A 12,477-nucleotide genomic window follows, 5' to 3' on the forward strand; every position below is an offset into this window, starting at 1 on the left:
AATTTTGTTTATCAATTAGGTGTTATTGGTAATTCTAGAAGTCACCAATAAGCTGCTAACCACACTTCTGTTTTTTCTAAGAAATTATATTCAGGTGGTATACCAAATGCAAGGTTTTGAACTGGATTGACAGAAGGACAGATGTTTAGAGAGTCAGTGAACTTTGTCAGACCACAGGGCAACAGTAGGTGACATGCTGCTGCAGCAGCTGAGAGATTCATGGAAAATACATATTATATTTACTTCTTTTTAGAAACACTTGAATTCATACACAGGCCTTGGAATTTTGTGAGGAGAGAGGAATATGAGTGTCATCTTTGTCCATCTCTAACTTTAGACAGAATAAAATTAATATCATCTTTAAAAGGTGTTATTTGATTGACTCTACTGTTAACAACTTATAATGTATGTTTCACAATTGATCTTAGATCCCATTTACAAGTGTAATATTAATGCAGATTTTCTTCCAGTGAAGCAAAGCCTGTGCTATACATTTATGCTCATGTTTTTCCTGTTATGAGAAACGACAAGTGGGTAATCACAGTCCTCTGTCGGGAACCACTGACATTCTACTGTGACTAAGTCAAACCTCATGGCACAAGTTGTTATGCCAACACTATCATTAGTCTTGAGCTTTTCCTATAGACTCACTGTATGTTCCTTTGTAAAGGCCTAAGCCAGCACTGTGTGCAAGGTGTTAAAAAATAAGACGTGAAAAGGAGACAGGGGAAGGAAGGACCCATTCTATATAAAAAATGACATAGAAGCCAGGAGGTACTCAGGTCTCCAGGTGATGAGACAGTACTGAAGCTCTATACAGCAGCCACCCTACTCCAGGTATCCTCTTGCCACCAGAGGGCGCCAATCCCATGAGCAGGGTGTTTTAGATGGTGCCTTGGCCACACACCCTCCGAATGAATCTTGGCCAGGGAACATTTGAGTGTGGATTGTTGCAACAGGTGTTGTTCCTTTCCTTGTATCCCAGCTCTGATGCCTCTAACTAGATTCAAATGTATGCTGAATTCTGGAAAACAGCTCTGTATATGGCCTTGCAGTCATCCTGAAGAAATATTTGTGTGATGTAATGGGAAATTTCAGGGAAGAAAATTGAGAATTTATAAGAAGTAATTAGACTGCTACATTTTTATTTCCTTAGTAATCATCCAGAAAATTTGAGGATAAAATATGTACATATTGGTAAATTACAGTGGAATTATAAAGAAGGCATGCATCAGTCTTAAAAAATAGAAATTTTAGGCCCTGACCAGGTAGGTTAGTTGGTTAGAGCATCATCCAGATTCGCCAAGGTTGTGGGTTCAGTTTCTGCTGAGGCCACGTACGAGAGCCAACCAATGAAGGCATAAATAAGTGCAACAACAAATTGATGTTCCTCTCTCTCTCTCAAATCAATTAAAACATTTTTATATAACCAGACAATAATAATGAAATATAACTAAAATGACCACACCATGCATTTTGTGTGGGGAAATAAACAAACACGATTAGCAGTGGGGATCAAAGCAGGAAGCAGTGATCAAAAGGCAGAGGCGGCTGCAACAGGGAGGGCTGCATGGTTGTCATAACTAGAATGGTTATGACATATATGGAAGCGATGCCATTTAAAAGTCAGGAAGAGTGGAAGGAGGATCAGAGATACTGATAATGTCTGAGATGAGAGTAAAGAATGTGCTGATGAAATCTTGGATGGGCTTCCAGAGGAAGAAGTGAAAGAGAAATTGGTGTGTGAAGACCCTGGGCCATGACTAAAATTAGCTTATGTTCATATTAATCTCACTTCTCTAGTTTCTCAAACTCATATAGTTGTAACCTTATAGTTTTAACTATATAGCACTTACCTTTTAAACATCTCCCCAGAATTCAAGATGTACACTCATTTAGAAGATCACCTCTGAAAACCAGATACTGTCACCCTATGCCTTTAGACATAAAAGGCTCTAAGTCCCTATTCCAAGCTACGTCTCTGAGTTCACAAAAAGAATTTGTTTCCAGAACATTTGCCATGTTGTCATTATAACACTTAGCACCTGTTTATAGTTGTCTGTTGCCTTCTCTTCTACACAGCAGGGGCAGAACTTCTTTTTGCTGGTGCTTAGGACGATGTCTGACACAGTGTGTGTACTCGATAGATGTGTGTTGCTTTGATTTTGAGATTACAAGGAGAACAAAGACTTCTTCAAATTGATACAAATTTTGCTGATATTTTTAGGGATATAATTTTATAAAGATAGATTTTTTGTTTGTCATAAATTAATAAAGCTGTAAAGTGAACTATTTTTTTAAGTAAAAGAGTAGTGCTATGAATAAGAGATAAAAGAGTATAAGTGTTAAGATGAAGAAATTATGAGAAAGGTGAAGAAAGACACTGCTACAGACAACTGAAACACAGGGCATTAAACGGTTGATTAAAGAAGTCGAGTACCCCCCTGCTGTTTGCAAATACATTCCAGGACCCCCAGTGGATGTCTGAACCGCAGGTAGTACCCAACCTTCTATATACTATGCTTTCCTTTTACATACATAGCTGGGATAAAGATTAATTTATAAGTTAGTCATAGTAGGAGATTAACAAAGTAATTAACAATGAACTAAAATTTATGTGACTGTTGCTCTCACATTCCCTCTCTCTCCCTCTCAATATTTTATTGTACCGTACGCACCCGTTCACTGAAAGGAGGCACTTTCCAGCTTCTCTTTGGCATATTCAGATTTTCAGCATCACTACTGTTGTGCTTTGGGACATTATTAAGTGGAATAAGGGTCACTTGAACATGAGCATGCATTAGTGTAACTGGTGATTACTGGGATGTCAACTGAGTGGCTAACGGACAGGGAAGATTCTCATATACAGTGTGAATGTGCTGGACGAAGGGATGGTTCACATCCCAGGTCGGACAGAGCAGGGCAGTGCAAGATTTTCGCATGCTGTTCAGATCAGTGCACAATGTAAAATTTGTGCATTTTTTTTCTTGGAATTTTCCATTACTATTTTTGGATCTAGGTTCACCACAGGTAACTGATTGCACAGACGGTGGAACCAAGGATCAAAGGGGACTGCTGTAGTTCTGCCGAAGGCGAGACTGCCTTGTGTGAGGCTGATGATAAAGGAGGGAAGCCAGCTGGAATAGGATGCCAATTCTAAGACTGCGTTGGAAAATTCTTTGGTTCTCTCATATCTCACACTTCCAGGAAATGGGGAAATCCTACATTTGTAAAGGTTCTGAGAATCTTCATTCTCCAGGGAGGATAGGCAGATTTTTTTCCAGACATTGTCTAAAGGTCCCTCCACCCATCTGAGTAAACTGTGTGGAACTAGCTTCACTCGGAGGGCAAGCTGCTGAGTCAGTGCCACTTGCCTATTATTATAAACCTCTGGGGACAGTGTCACAGCTGGTAAGAGCTGTCATTTTGTCCCCTAATAGGCCATCCCTTACAGCGTGATGAATGAACCTCGACAGTCCTAAGTCTAGCATGTGCATTGCAACACTTTTAATGATGGACACTGCAGTATAATACTGAGTGGGCAATTCAGTAGAGTGATTTGGAATATTCATACTTACTCTTCATAAAATACAAGGTGACCAACCAACTCCTTTTCACCAATTCTCCCATCGTATTTTCAAGTTTTAGGTACACACCCATCGAGCATCATCCTGGATTCTCAATATAGTATCTCCTCTTCCTTTGAGCGGCATCAGTAATGTTCAGGGGGCCAGGTGGGGGAGGGCATGCCAATAGCCTGCTCCATCCTCTACAGCTCCTGCAGCCTGGGGGTAGGACTTAATCCTCTGCAGCCCCGGGTGCTTCCTGAGTGGAGGCCAGCACACTGCATGGTTTTATTGATGCTATTCTTCTCCCCATATTCTTCTCATTCTTCATCTTGTCCCCTTTAGCCTCTGCTGCTGCACTAAGGATTCCTTTCGTCCTCCCCCAAAGTGTCATTTATCTTAATCTTGTCAGTTATTGTCAATAGTGTAGAGCAGTGTAAACGCACAGGCCATGCTAGAGTAAAAATGTCTGAATCCGAGTCCTAACTCTGCCACTTGCTCATTGTGCAGCTTTGGCCAAGTCGCCCCTTCCCTCTGGGCCTCCACCTCTTCAGTGTAAAGAGTGACAATAACCTCTAACGTAGGGGTGTTAAGCCAGCCAGCCCATGTAAAGAGCATATAGCACAGGCCTTAGCATATTGCAAATACTCCAATGAATATTATATGCTAATATGTTATGTGTTAGTCCTTCTTAGGCCATGGCATGTATTTAAACAATAATTTAGAAATAACAAATCAGTTGCTTATTAAGCTATAACTTTCATATAACTAAAGGAATATATTTTTGTTTTCTTTGGATAATAATACGGTGCCAAAGCTGACTGATTATCATAAAATAAACATAGATTAATCTAAGAAGTGACTTACACATGAGACCAACTTCAAAAAAAGCTTAATTTTTACTTAAGGTTTGTGGCTTCTCGGAATGACTGTGTATTTGTCCCTGGGTAAGTCTCTTGTTGCCTCTCTTTCTCTCTAAACAGTCTGTCTGACTTTGTGAGCGGCTGGGGGAGGTAGAGGCACTTAGGTGAAGGGGTTCGTCCTCTCAGACCTTCACCCAATCTCCTCTCTCTTTCTACTTCCTCTCCCCTCCCCGTTCCAGACCCCACAGTCCACTCCCAGAACCTGAGTTACCAAGTTCGCAACACCTCCCTGGTCCACAGCAAACAGGCTCTATCGATGTACATGAGGATGCTTGGATATAGATTTTTTACCCTAATGTCAGGAATATGTCCTTATCATAAAATTCTAGAAAACATGGGGAATAAGAGAAGGAAAGAACCCGTACTTCCAGCCAAAGCCAGCCAAAGTTAATTTCATATTTGGCCTTCAACTCCTTTATATTTACTATGTGTAAAAGCAACTAATACACAACGTGTTCACTTGTATGTACTATCTGTATTTTGCAGCTCTGCACTGTGTATGTTTCCTCATAAAATGCGTTCTTCTATAACACGATTTCTGATAACTTCGTAGTACTTATTCTATGCTAAGGGTATACTGTAATTTATGTAATCGATTCTTGATTGTTGGACAGTTAGATTGTTCCATTTTTTTACTATTATGAATAATGCAGTAAAAAACTGAATATCACTATAAACACCTAATATTATTTGCACAAGATACCTTTAATGTTTATTATATGGGTCTTAAGTCTTTTATTTACTTATGAATGGTTACTTATATTCTCAAAAACAGAGTTAGCAAGCACACATTTAGACTTTATTAATGAAAGTTTCTCACAGCCTGTATTTTCTGTATGTGCTTGCATTTCTGGTCTGTTTGTCGTGACCGCCCAAAGCTGTCATCAAATGCACTTTGTCTCCATCACGTGACTCCGCCGGTTTGCCCCATGGCGCTGCTCTTTGCAGCCTGGAGCCCAGTAGCCTGTGATGTCTTCACAGCACTGTTTCTGCCGTAGGAAGCCTGGTTTCAGTAATCATGCACTTCTCGTGCCTATTATGTAACTACATCAAGGGCTTATAAAGCAAAAAGGAAATGTTTTTTCAATCCTTTATGGTCTGATTATTTGATTTCTGAGCCCAGCTTGCCTAGTTTTTGCTTGAAACTTCTGTTGGCTTCTGGATCCTTATTCTTTAAAAGCTAGGACCCCAAAACAAGTTTTACATGTCTTGGGTGTGTTCTGTAGTTTTTTGTGGCTGTATAGTCTAGTGTTCTGGTCCGTTTTTTCCCATCTGTTCTTCTTCCCCGCCTTATGCTATCCATTCTACTGTCCTGAGGCTCTGGTCAGGGCAGGCGTGGTCATGATATTCAGGGTCAATGTGCTAGTAGGGATTAAAAGCCCTCTCTTTCTGTTAGCAAATGGCAGTCTCCACGTTGAAAGCAGGACAGATTCCAGTGTAGCTAATCCATTTCTGATAAAGAGCAGTGACTGAGGCCATGATGTTTTTCCTGGTGTATCAGTGGGTGATTTAAAATCTACTCTAAGGCTCTGTGCCTTTTAAAATACTTACCTTGAATATTATTACTCATTTCAACTAGTGACTCCAATTATGTTATCTGAACAACACTGAAGAGGAGGTTTAAAGCATTTTTTCCTACGATAACTTCATTGGACTTTCACCTTTCTAATTTATTAACTTTTTTGATAGACCTTACTTTATATGAGGGTGTGTTGTCATAGCTTATAGTGGAACAAAAGCTGCTTAACAACACCCATGTAAGGCATACAATATGCCTTAATATTATGTAAAATTTAGATTCATCAGCTAATATGGGGTGACATTGGATGCCCTTATAGAAAAGTCCTCTCTCGAGCATCACATTGTGAATTGTGAAGTGTAACAAAATAATGAAAGAGGAGCAGAGTGGAAATACAGAGGACCTAGAAGAGTCTTTAAAGCACAGTAAGCATTCCGGTGGGGTGGTGAGGAAGGTGGCCACAGTGAGGGGGCAGCACTGATGTGACTCCCACTGTATTATGACTTTCAGGAGTCAGGACCATGCCCTATTTATTTTTATATTTCTTGTACCTAGTGGAGAACCTGGCACTGGGGATTAGAAAACTCACTGTTAAATGAATAAACTTCCTTTTTCAGAATTCAGGTGCTTATCAGTACTTATCATTATATTTCTTATACCTAGTGAAGAACATTGCACTGGGGATTAGAAAACTCACTGTTCAGTGAATAAACTTCTTCAGAATTCAGGTGCTTATCATTAGTTTTAGCTTTTTTCCTAGAAGTTGAAGAGGGCCTTTATAGGGGGAGATGCTCTCCTCAGGATCCATTCAACCTCATTGCCTAGTTTGGGCTGTTCCACTTCACAAAGGCTGACGATGGCATTGCATCAGCACCACTGAATCAGAGCTTGCACCTGCAGAGTTCAAGGGTCAGGTAGGGAGGAGGCAGAGTCACAGCTGAGAACTGATGATTGTCTTCAATGAAAAACTAAGGAAATACTTCACTGTCTCATGTGCGTAGGAACACACGCCCTTTTTTGGTGAGGTCATCATTCCTGTGGTGTACTCAGATTGCACGGTATTGCTAAATGTCTCTTCCAAACATGTGTTGACTGGAAGAAAGTGAAATGATTTTATTATCGATAGTCAGTTATTATTAGTTGTGGTTTTGAGTTACATTCACCCATCTAATTAAAATACAGAAAAAATGAAACTTTTTTAAAAATCAGGGATCAAAATGTCACGCATCAGCACTTGTGTGATCCAGGCAGAGATGATGTTCAAATAATACGGGCTGTGGAGAGCCTGTGCCCCCGGTTGCCTGCTGTGGGTGTGGCTCGGGTTCTGAGGGGCGGGGATGAGAAGGAGGGAGTCAGCATGTGTCTCCTCAGACTGCGTTCTGTGAAAGCCCTTTCATTTCACCTGTTTTATATAGTCAGAGAAAGGTTTCTGTCTCTGTCTCTTTCTCTTTCAACTGAGTACATTTCCTCCAAATTTATTCCTTATTTGGTTGATTAGTAATTGCTTATTTTAGAATGGCTTGCCTTTGTTACAAAACCTGAGCATTAATGAGGACTATGCATGAGCATGGGCTTCTTCTCTCAAACTTCTTCCCGGAGTGTGCAGATTGCAGGCGATGCCCCCTTAGTATCTCAGCATCTAATATGTGCCCTTCAAATCAAGATAATAACCAATATCGGGGATCAGCTATTACATTGCAAAAAAGGGCAGGCTCATTTCCATGTTTCTGCTGAGTTTCTATTATGTTTCATAATTCATGCTTATACTTATTTTAAAGGTAACTGGGAAGATTTCCTGTTTTTGCAAAACACAGACACACACAACAAAAACACATTATAATACACATGCATCCCAGGATAGTTGGTCAAGATATTCTTAGAAATAATGTGGCACACCATATCGTGGTGAATAAGAATCCCTTCATGTTTACTAAGAGTAATGTAAGTTCTTTTAGGTCACTAAGATATCACCCAAATTTACTTTTTTTTATTAAAAATTGATTTGAAGGGGTTCCCTCCCTCCTTTGTAGTAAGTCTGCTGACTTTTTTGGAAGCTCTGCAAAGGAGCGCTGAATGGCTTGGAAAGAACTCAGAACACGGTGTTAGTTTACCCTGGGCACTAGATGAGATAGTGAACTTGAGGACATTTCTTCAAAAACAAATAAAAATGATTTAAAAACTTGTTTTGGATATAAGCTTGTGAACAGACATTATCTCCATTCCCAAAATACTGCATCTCGGAATTTGTCCCACTGAGAGTTGTAATGAGGCTGACGGAGATAATATTCAAGGATATTCATCGCAGATTTATTTATGATAGCAATAAGTTGGAAAGAGTCTAAACATCCAACAACATGGGAACATTTAATGAATGATGGTGTATCAAAAAAAGAGAGAAAATGCTTACAGCCAATTATATTCTGAAAGGTAATTATATTAGATTACGTCCATGGTAGAAATCCAAACACGACCCCCCAGCGCATTGCCACACACACACTGACAAGCAGAAAGGCAAAGATGGAAGAAAAAAATACGGCTTGAGAAGAGTGGTTATTCCCGACTAACAAGTGATGGGTAACAAGTGATGGATAAATATTATCTTTCTCTGAATTGTCTAAGTAAATTCCCCAGGATGTGTTGATTTCATAATTATAAAAATGGAGTTTAAAAATATTAAGATGACCCACCCCTGGTGTGTGGCAGTGTTCTGCCTGCTGTCTCATTGTCTCAGGGGGCCTAAGCTTTCAATGCAAAGGACTGTGGGAGTGGCGGACCACCCAGACGTGGCCTCCCTCCTGCAGAGAAGCAAACGTGTTAATTACGTGACTTCTCTTGAGAGAAAAGAAGAAATGACAAGATATGTGAATTAAATGGATAAATTGTAATGGGATGTAAATTATACCTCAATAAAATTTATAGAAAAAGAGAAGTGAGAAACTGAAAGACCTAGGGATGATAAGATTCAGGGTAATTTGGGCTTTTATATTCACTTGCAAATATATAGTAGAAAGAAATCACCTAGTTTTCAATTAGCTCCAAGAGGAAGAAGTAGGGCAAGACTAGGAGGGAACAGGGAAGGAAGGGGAGCCTCTACTTTGGCTCATCTGAGTCCTGACTTCTTCCTTTGCCGTGCTGTTTCCAACATCGCCAGCTGCTGAAGTTTCTTCTTCTTGCCCTAGGGCCCTAGAACTACCCGGAGATCTGTCATTAACACCTTGTTCTACTGCAGTCTGCAGAAGACAGATCCAGATTTTAACTGAAATACACTCTATAATAAATAGGGGCATATCCATTTCTGTCCTTATGCAAATGCAAATATTTTAAACCTTAGAAAAACCTGTCTAGTTTCAAAATTTATCTGATTTATCCCTAGCATTAGCTAGGCCTTGAGATTTCTAAAAAGATATATGTAGAGACATTAAAATTTTTCCTACATGATTAAATAATTAAAATATTTCTGAGTCTCATGGGACATTGTTTTTTCAAACTGAGAGGTTGTTAACAAACAGATCTTAAAATAATATTTGTATAGAGAGTTTCAGTATGAACTTTTCAATATTTTCTTTAAATATCAGTGCTCATAAAGTTTATTTATGATAGCAGTAATGACTAATGTTTACTAGCACTTTGGAAACATTATCTTACTTAAGCCTTACAATATCTTTATGAGTTCAGTAGGTTTTTATGCCTATATTACACATGTAAAATGTTCAGGCATGGAGTGAACTGATTTGCCCACGGCTGTATAATGAAGTGGCTGAAGCAGGACAGGGAACCATGTCTTACTCTAAAGCCCCTGATCTTAATTCTTCATTCCACTATTGTCTGTTGCTGCCACGACTTTGGCAAGTGGGATGTGCTTTTTCATATTTTCCTTGATCATTTGCTTGACCTTAAGTGCACATGTTATAGTAATAGAAGGAGTAGGCATCAAGCATGCACAACTGTGTCTCAAGAATTTATGGTTATGTTGGCCACACTCACATTCTACTAGTAACACTATTTAATAGAACCAAAGGGACATATTTAAAGAAGACAAAAAAAACAAACAAACCCCAACATGTGTTTCACTTTGCAAAACTTGCAGATGGGGACTATGGTTCTCTAAGTAGATAAATAACATTTCACATTCATACATTTAAATAGTAAAAGCCTGGGCACTTTCCTTAGATGCGTAGAGTATTACTACACTTTATTCCAGTTTTGCTTTTACAAAACACAGCCTGCTGAATGTGTCCCTTTCATGATGGGTGGCAGTTATGAAGAGCTTGCACACACAGGGTGATGCTACCATTCTTTAGGAGTTCATAATCTGTACCACATTTTCCTCAGGGACTCTGGCCTGTAAACTCTAAGTGGAAGCTAGTTTGGTACACTATTCGTCCTAGAATAATATGTAAAAATAATCACTCACTGATTATGACATTGGTTCCTGGAATCAGCTAAAGATCATAGTCATATGACAACGGTGGCTAACACAGGTAAAACTGGGGATTTTTAGTTCGTTTATAGAAAACTGTCTAGGTTTTACGTGCTACTATCTGTATCATGGCCCTTTAAGCCATGTTTGTTTTTTAACCCTAGAAAAATAACAGGACATTTACAAAATAAATTGAGTTGCTAAAATTGCCAAAAGGCAATTAATGATGACATTTATTTAGGAAAATATAATTATATATATACTTTGACTTTTTAAAAATAAGTTTGAAGCAACTTATTTAAAAAGAGATATTTTAGTTACATAGAAAGGTCACTTATAATAACTAAATATCACTATAACAACTATATACAACCCAGTATTCATTTTGCATCTGACTTTTCAATTAGAAAACCGAGAGGCCAAAGGCGGCCGTCACTCATGGAATGCTGCTGGCGCCAAGCACCGTGCTGTGTGCTTTCATCGACCTAATTTTGTTTTCATAGCAAACCTAGAGCAAGGGCTGGAAAGTGTTGCTGTGTTTATTTTTATAAATGTGAAATGTAATCTTACCATTAGTGTAAGATCACAGAGTTTATAATTGTCAAGGTGGAGAATCTGTTCCCCTCCACAGCCCAAGTTCTTTCCGGTGCCTCAGACTGCATGCTTGTGCAGACTTACTGGCAGCCTCATCGCCCTGCTGGGTACCTACTAGTTATTGTACAGCTGCCGGTATCATTCCATTTTCCCACAGGAGGAATTTCTCAGACCATACTTTGTCCTATTATGCTATGTGCAGCAGAATAACCGGTATTCATCCACACTTCCCCCTGGAATCTGTGATTTGGAAATTCCTGGCATCTCTGCCCACCTCTTCTTCCCTTCCTGCCAATCCTTGCTGCTACTGCCAGGTGAGACACTCCCAAGACCTGCAGAGACACTTACAGCAGTTTCACCTTCTCGCTCCTTGTTTATAGCCCTGCAGTGCCAGCCAAGCCAATTAAATTATAAGGCACAAATGAGAGAAACTGCTCAAATAATGTTCTCTCTCTTCTTAGAAGCTCTTTCCTCCTCCCTAGTGAGAAAAAAGAAACTTATCTCACAAGGAAAACTTCCAGTTTCTTGGTCAGAATTCTAAGGATTTATCCATTGCCTCAAGCTGTCTGATAAGTGCTTACTGAACTGTATTCAATTGCTTTCTTACATTAACTCATTTTCACCAATTTATATATTTTTTAAATTCTTATTGTATTTTTTCTATTACCATTTACCCCTCTTATGCCACTCTCGCCCCTGCAATCACCACACTATTGTCCATGTCCATGAAAGGATATAGGACAAGAGCCTTGGTGACTCTTTCTTTGGTCTTTGTCCTAGTTGGATTGATGTGCCACTTCCCCGGGACTGGTGTGTCCAGCTAGTCTACAACTGCCGTCTCCCTCCCTGCCTTCATTTACTCCACACATCTATCGAGTAGTGCTAGGCAGTGAGTTAAGCGCTCGTGGCCAGCAACACTTCCTTACTTTCTTACCCTCAGGAAGCTTGTAGTCTATTTTAAACAGACGTTAATCAAGTAACAACATGCAAAGGTAATGGCAAAATGGGAAAGTTTGTGGGAAGGAAAGTCCAGGGGCTGTGGATGGATGCATATGTGGAAGGGGACTTGGTCCTGTATTGAGTTTGGGGTAGTCACAGAAGGCATCCGAGAGGGAGTGGCTGGCTGGCATGCTCTTTCAAGGGTTTATTAATAATAGGCAAGAAAGATTTTTGCAGCTTTCTTTCCTTTTACTAGTGTTAACTAGACACCTCGTGTGCATCTGGTGTATTTTTATTGTAGTGCATTTCAGTTTTTCCAGTCCTCTTCCACACAGTACAATCCAGTCCCCTGAGGACAGGGGCACTGGGAGTTATGGTCATACTCGCAAAAGTCAGCCTCTGTCTCTTTACACTCCTGTGAGGCTACATGGCAAGGGCTTGTTTTGGTAGGGTAAAAACTACCACAAAGTCTGAAGTTTTCCGCATCTACTTTTGTGGGTTTTATTCATTTTTAAA

At 39.7% G+C, this 12,477-nt stretch overlaps 1 protein-coding gene across 1 annotated transcript in view; it reads left to right on the forward strand.

Annotated features, from left to right (window-relative positions):
• The window catches only part of MTHFD2L (methylenetetrahydrofolate dehydrogenase (NADP+ dependent) 2 like), a 98,968-nt gene that overhangs the window by 46,560 nt on the left and 39,931 nt on the right, over positions 1-12,477 (forward strand). The gene's annotated exons all lie outside the window — the stretch shown is intronic.

The sequence above is a fragment of the Phyllostomus discolor genome, chromosome 1 (genome assembly GCF_004126475.2).
Source record: "Phyllostomus discolor isolate MPI-MPIP mPhyDis1 chromosome 1, mPhyDis1.pri.v3, whole genome shotgun sequence".
Classification (NCBI taxonomy): domain Eukaryota; kingdom Metazoa; phylum Chordata; class Mammalia; order Chiroptera; family Phyllostomidae; genus Phyllostomus; species Phyllostomus discolor.